The sequence below is a fragment of the Myotis brandtii genome, unplaced genomic scaffold (genome assembly GCF_000412655.1).
Source record: "Myotis brandtii unplaced genomic scaffold, ASM41265v1 scaffold240, whole genome shotgun sequence".
Lineage (NCBI taxonomy): Eukaryota > Metazoa > Chordata > Mammalia > Chiroptera > Vespertilionidae > Myotis > Myotis brandtii.
In genome coordinates this window covers 6281482-6287109 of record NW_005359064.1, presented here as the reverse complement: position 1 = coordinate 6287109, position 5628 = coordinate 6281482, and the positions used below count along the sequence as shown (strand labels likewise).

General features: G+C 41.3%; 1 protein-coding gene across 2 annotated transcripts in view; it reads right to left on the bottom strand.

The window, feature by feature from the left end:
• The window catches only part of RAB7A (RAB7A, member RAS oncogene family), a 34665-nt gene that overhangs the window by 28086 nt on the left and 951 nt on the right, over positions 1–5628 (bottom strand). Inside the window, exon 1 of one of the 2 annotated variants that reach the window (XM_014540307.1) lies at positions 378–390. The exons of the other annotated variant lie outside the window; for it this stretch is intronic. The gene's annotated coding sequence lies outside the window, so the exon portion shown is untranslated. Of the gene's footprint in view, positions 1–377; positions 391–5628 lie in introns of those variants that run through there. 2 annotated transcript variants of the gene reach the window in all.

Here is a 5628-nt window from a genome sequence, read left to right as displayed (position 1 = left end):
AGTAAAATCAGAGTGTCTAGGAAAAATTAAAGGGAAGATATCCTAAAACTTCCAGGAAATCTCCACCAATGAAGCAAAGAAAAAAAAAAGGCTCCATTATTCTGTGAGCAACAACCAAACTGGGTTGGGTGTCTCAGACAATTCGCTCATATGATTGCAAAGACAGACAGAAACTCCCGGATTGGAGAGGGCTCCCCTGAGGGCTCCCAGATTGGAGAGGGTGCAGGTCGGGCTGAGGGATCCACTCCCAGTGCACGAATCTTCGTGCACCAGGCCCCTAGTTATTTAATAATATCAGAAAGCAAGCAAGCAGGAAACAAGCTCCCTAGTCCTGCAGGACAGATTTCAGGTTTGTCTCCTTTTGTCTTTTTGCTCACACAGGCTGCAGGCTTGTCTGTGTGGCCATCTTGTCAGGCTGACCCTCATGGGCAGCAGAGGTGCCTTTCCTCGTCTGCAAACCGTCAGAGTAATCCCAGAACATACCTGAGGATGCAGGGCGGAAGTCCCTTAAGTCCCCACTATTGCTGTCGCAAAGCCTCAGCATGCAATCTGGTATTTTATTTCTCCCATATTTTCACTTAGGGCTTGCTAAATATTTGGGGGTTGTTGCAAATGGTATTCAATAGTTGATCCAAAGAAATCACACATCTGGTTTCACTAGGACATAAATGGTTTTAAACTGGTAAAGGTTAAGAGCTATGTTTTTGTACTTAATGCTCTCCAGGATCAAGAATGGGACACTTGCCCTAAGCGGTTTGGCTCAGTGGATAGAGTGTCGGCCTGCGGACTCAAGGGTCCCAGGTTCGATTCTGGTCAAGGGAATGTACCTTGGTTGCGGGCACATCCCCAGTGGGGGGTGTGCAGGAGGCAGCTGATTGAGGTTTCTCTCATCGATGTTTCTAACTCTCCATCCCTCTCCCTTCCTCTGTAAAAAATCAATAAAATATATATTTTTTAAAATGGGACACTTGTTTTTAGAAAAAAAGCTAAGAAAAAAACAAACAAAACAAAACTTGTACACAACCTTTGCCACAAGAAGCTGCCCAAGCCACAGTCATTAAAATCTCCACTGGTAGTTTTTGCTTTCTGTAACCCATCTCCATCACCATCTTCAATGGATTTCTGAATACTGTAATTACTTTTTAAAAACGTATAGAAATTTGTAATTGGAAACCAGTTCCCTAATACATAGACAACTTATTTTTACAGGAGACAATGAATCAGGCAGAGCAGAATAAGTTGTTATATACAAGGTCCCTGACCCCAGTTCCTTGGAAATGAACATTTTAGGTAACATTAATCTGGTTATATACAAGCATCTTCTAAAACCTTTCTAAAATAAGGTATATTCAGAACACATTTTCTTTCTTCTGCTATCAAACCAAACCTCATCAGTGTGCTTTAGAAAGAGTTCCCTACAAGAACAGCCATTTGGGGGACAAACACTGACAGTATTCCATATGCTGAATTGATTCTTTCCCTCAAGTACATTTCTTGTGTAATAAATCAAAACGTAGAGTTTCTCTCCACTGCCTGGAGTTATCATCACTTTTCTCGTCTCTGAAGCAAAGAAGTCAAATGACCATATAGACAGACACAATAAGGAAACACCAAGCAGGTAAAAGGTCAGGGAAAATACCTTTCAAGGGTCTGGGCTGGGCAGGGTTAGTGAGGGCAGAAAAGGCGTGACAGACAATGTAAAGGGATGTGTGTGTGTGTGTAGGCTGAGAACAAGACTGGTGTGGGAAAAAGAGAGCAGGGAAGAGTAGTAAGTTGGGGGTCAGTGGGCCATTTCAAAGCCTGAATTTCTCTAAGTTGAACCATTTTGCTTGGTGATCAGAAACATACAATGACTAGGCTTAAGTGGAGGTGAAGCCATAAAGATAACAGTGTAAAATGCAGGGAATTAAACTGAACCAGGAGTTTATTAGATTCAAGGGCACAAACCAATTAAGGTAAAGCTGGAATTATCAGGTGTCAGTGCAGGCCCAGTAGTTAACCATGCTGTTCTGAAATACTACCAGCTCTCACAGCAGAAAGGATTCTGATTCACCAGGGCTAGGGAGCAGGTTCCATTAGGCATTTTTAAAAGTTCCCTCTGGCCCTGACCGGTTTGGCTCAGTGGACAGAGCGTCGGCCTGCGGACTTAAGGGTCCCAGGTTCGATTTCGGTCAAGGGCATGTACCTTGGTTGAGGGCACATCCCCAGTGGGGAGTGTGCAGGAGGCAGCTGATCGATGTTTCTCTCTCATCGATGTTTCTAACTCTCTATCCCTCTCCCTTCCTCTCTGTAAAAAATCAATAAAATATATTTAATAATAAAAAAAAAAGTTCCCTCTGGTGACTGGGGCAATAATCACTGTTCTGATTTACATGTGTGTCTGATACAAAATTGTAATGATGACACTACATATCTGAGTAAATGTTAAAGATTCAATAAGACTGGGACAGTTAAACCAACTGATTTTCTATAGGCTGTTAACATTTTTACTTGCTTGGTGTTTCCAAGTTGCCTACCTATGAACAGTTAGATCTTTCTTTTTTTATATATTAAAAAATGTTTATGTTGACATTGCAGACTTTCCCCATTTCCCCACCTCCCCTCCCCCCTCGCCCCAAGTCCCCCTCCCTTGGCCTTCACCACACTATTGTCCACGTCCATGGGACATGCATTTATGTTCTTTAACTAATCTCTTCATCTTCCTTATCCACCCCTCTCCCCTCTGGCACCCTCCAATCTGTTCCATGTATCAGTATTTCTTTATTTTTTTAAAAAATTACAAAGTTTCTCCTTGAGATTTCCAGTAACTATGACACCATACACAGTTATTACACTATTACTGACTATATTCCCTGTGCTGTACTTGACATCCATGTGAACTAAATCTTAACCAAAAAGATGACTTTTGGCCCTGCCGGCATGGCTCAGTGGTTGAGTGTTGACCGTTGACCTATGAATCAGGAGGTCAGGGTTCGATTCCCAGTCAGGGCACATGCCTGGGTTGTGGGCTCGATCCCCAGTGTGGGGGCAGGCAGGAGGCTGGAGGCAGCCAATCAATTATCCTGTCTCATCATTGATGTTATTCTCATTCTCTCTCCTCCCCGAAATCAATTAAAAAATATATTTAAAAAAAGACTTTTATACTGCCCTGTCCCCCATTCACCACCTCCAATGAAAGTACTGAATTGTAGAAAATTCAGGTAAGTACAAGGAATGGAAAAAAAAAAAAAGCCACTCACAATTCCATCTCCTAGGAGCAATCACTATTAGCATCAAGGTATAGGTCTTTACAGGTTTCCTGCAAATGGTTGAGGTTATACTGTTTATAACTTTGCAGTCTGTTTTATTTTCTACATTAAATATCTTCTTCCCATGCTATTAACATTGAGATTGCACGATATTTCAGCATATGGATAATTACACTCCTTTCCTTGTTATTAAGCACTCAGTTGCTTTTTCTTTAAAAATATCTTTTATTGATTTTTTACAGAGAGGAAGAGAGAAGGACTGAGAGTTAGAAACATCAACGAGAGAGAAACATCGATCAGCTGCCTCCTGCACACTCCCCACTGGGTATGTGCCCACAACCAAGGTACATGCCCTTGACCGGAATCGAACCCGGGACCCTTGAGTCCGCAGGCTGACACTCTATCCATTGAGCCAAACCAGTTAGGGCAGTTGCTTTTAATTTGATGAAATGAATCTATGCATATAATCTCACAAATGTGTTATTATGCAGGTAAACAGTATGAATATTTTGAGGATTCTTAAAATATACTGACAAATTATTTCCAGAATAAATAATTTTCCCTATCAGTAATAAATCAGTATTTTCATTTCACCATACCCCAACTATCATTAGCACAGATAATTATTAATCATACACAGATATACCTCAGAGACCATGTGAGTTCAATTACAGACCACTGCAATAAAGCAAGTGTCTCAATATAGTGAGTCAATCTTTTTGCTAGTATAGGATATTGCTTTCAATGTGTAAAAACACACACATCTGTAAGGCACAATAACACGAGGTATACCTGCAGCTAGAAATGAGGATCAACTGGTTCCATAGATTAATAGAGTCAAACATTTTTAAAAAAATATATCTTATTGATTTCAGAGAGGGAGAGGGAGAGATAGAAACATCAATGATGACAGAGAATCATGGATCGGCTGCCACTGGGGATCATTCATTTAACAGATGAGAAAACAGAAGTTCATAGGTAGTCATTGGGTTTATAAAAATATTCAGATGTAAGATTGGAGCCCAGGGCTAATTAAAATGACCCTCATATTAGCCAATACAATGGGATGATCACCAAGATAAAAAGGTGTTTCAGCCTTAGCTGGTTTGCTCAGTGGTTAGTGTTGGCCCGAGGAATGAAGGGTCGAGGGTTCAATTCCAGTCAAGGGCACATACCTTGTCCTAGCTAGTTGGTTTGGCAGAGTGGATAGAGTGTCGGCCTGCGGACTGAAGGGTCCCAGGTTCGATTATGGTCAAGGGCACATGGCCGGGTTGCGGGCTCAATCCCCAGTAGCGGGCGTGCAGGAAGCAGCTATCAATGATTCTCTCATCATTGATGTTTTTTATTTCCCTTTCCCTTCCTCTCTGAAATCAATAAAAAAAAAATATAAATAAATAAAATGCATTTACAAGGATCCAGTGAAAGGTAAGAATAGTACAAGCTAAAGCAGCCAGGAAAAGCTTTACAATGAGCTGATGATACCCGAGTCAGTTAAGAAATGAAAGGAACTGGCAGAAACTACGCTGATGGGAGCAGGGAATAAAGTATAGTATGGAAAAGGTAAGTAAAGCATTTCAGGGCAAAATGGGATGTACATCAAAAGAAGATCAAAGCAAGGAAGACAAGTTAGAGAACACCGAGTTCTGTGGACAGATGTTAAAAAGAGACAAAAGCCCAACACGGAGTCACTTGTACTAAGCCCCACTTCACCAAACCAAGAATTAATGCCTGACTTAATTACAGTTTTAGCTTCCGTCAGCAATAGACTCTCAAACTAGTCAATCTGGAATTACCTGTTCAGAACTAGTGAGGTAATCTGCTAGACAGACCCCTGCTATCCCGTAAGGGAAGGTTACCTTACCACCAATAATCCACTTCACTAGTTAACTTCCCTGTCTCGCCCCCTCCTCCCTATAAAAGTCTTTTATTTTGTATAGCTCTTAAGTGCTCCTTTCTATCTGCTAATGAGATGCTGCCTGATTCCTGACAAATTGAATCCAGACAGTAAGATTTTAAAAATTTATTTAGTTGATTTTTTTTAACACAGGGAAGGAATAGGACCTAAGCTTACTTCATGCAAAGGATATTTCAAGTCGCATAAACTGAGCTTATCACATTTATCCTTTAAGAGAAATGGATTTCAGCCCTGGCTGGTTTGGCTCAGGGATAGAGCGTCTGCCTGTGGACTGAAAGGTCCCGGGTTCAATTCCAGTCAAGGGCACATGCCCAGCTTGCGGGCCTGATCCCCAGTAGGGGACGTGCAGGAGGCAGCTGATCAATGATTCACTCTCATCATTGATGTTTCTATCTCTCTCTCCCTCTCCCTTCCTCCTTGAAATCAATAAAAATACATTAAAAAAAGAAAAGAAAAGAAAAGAAA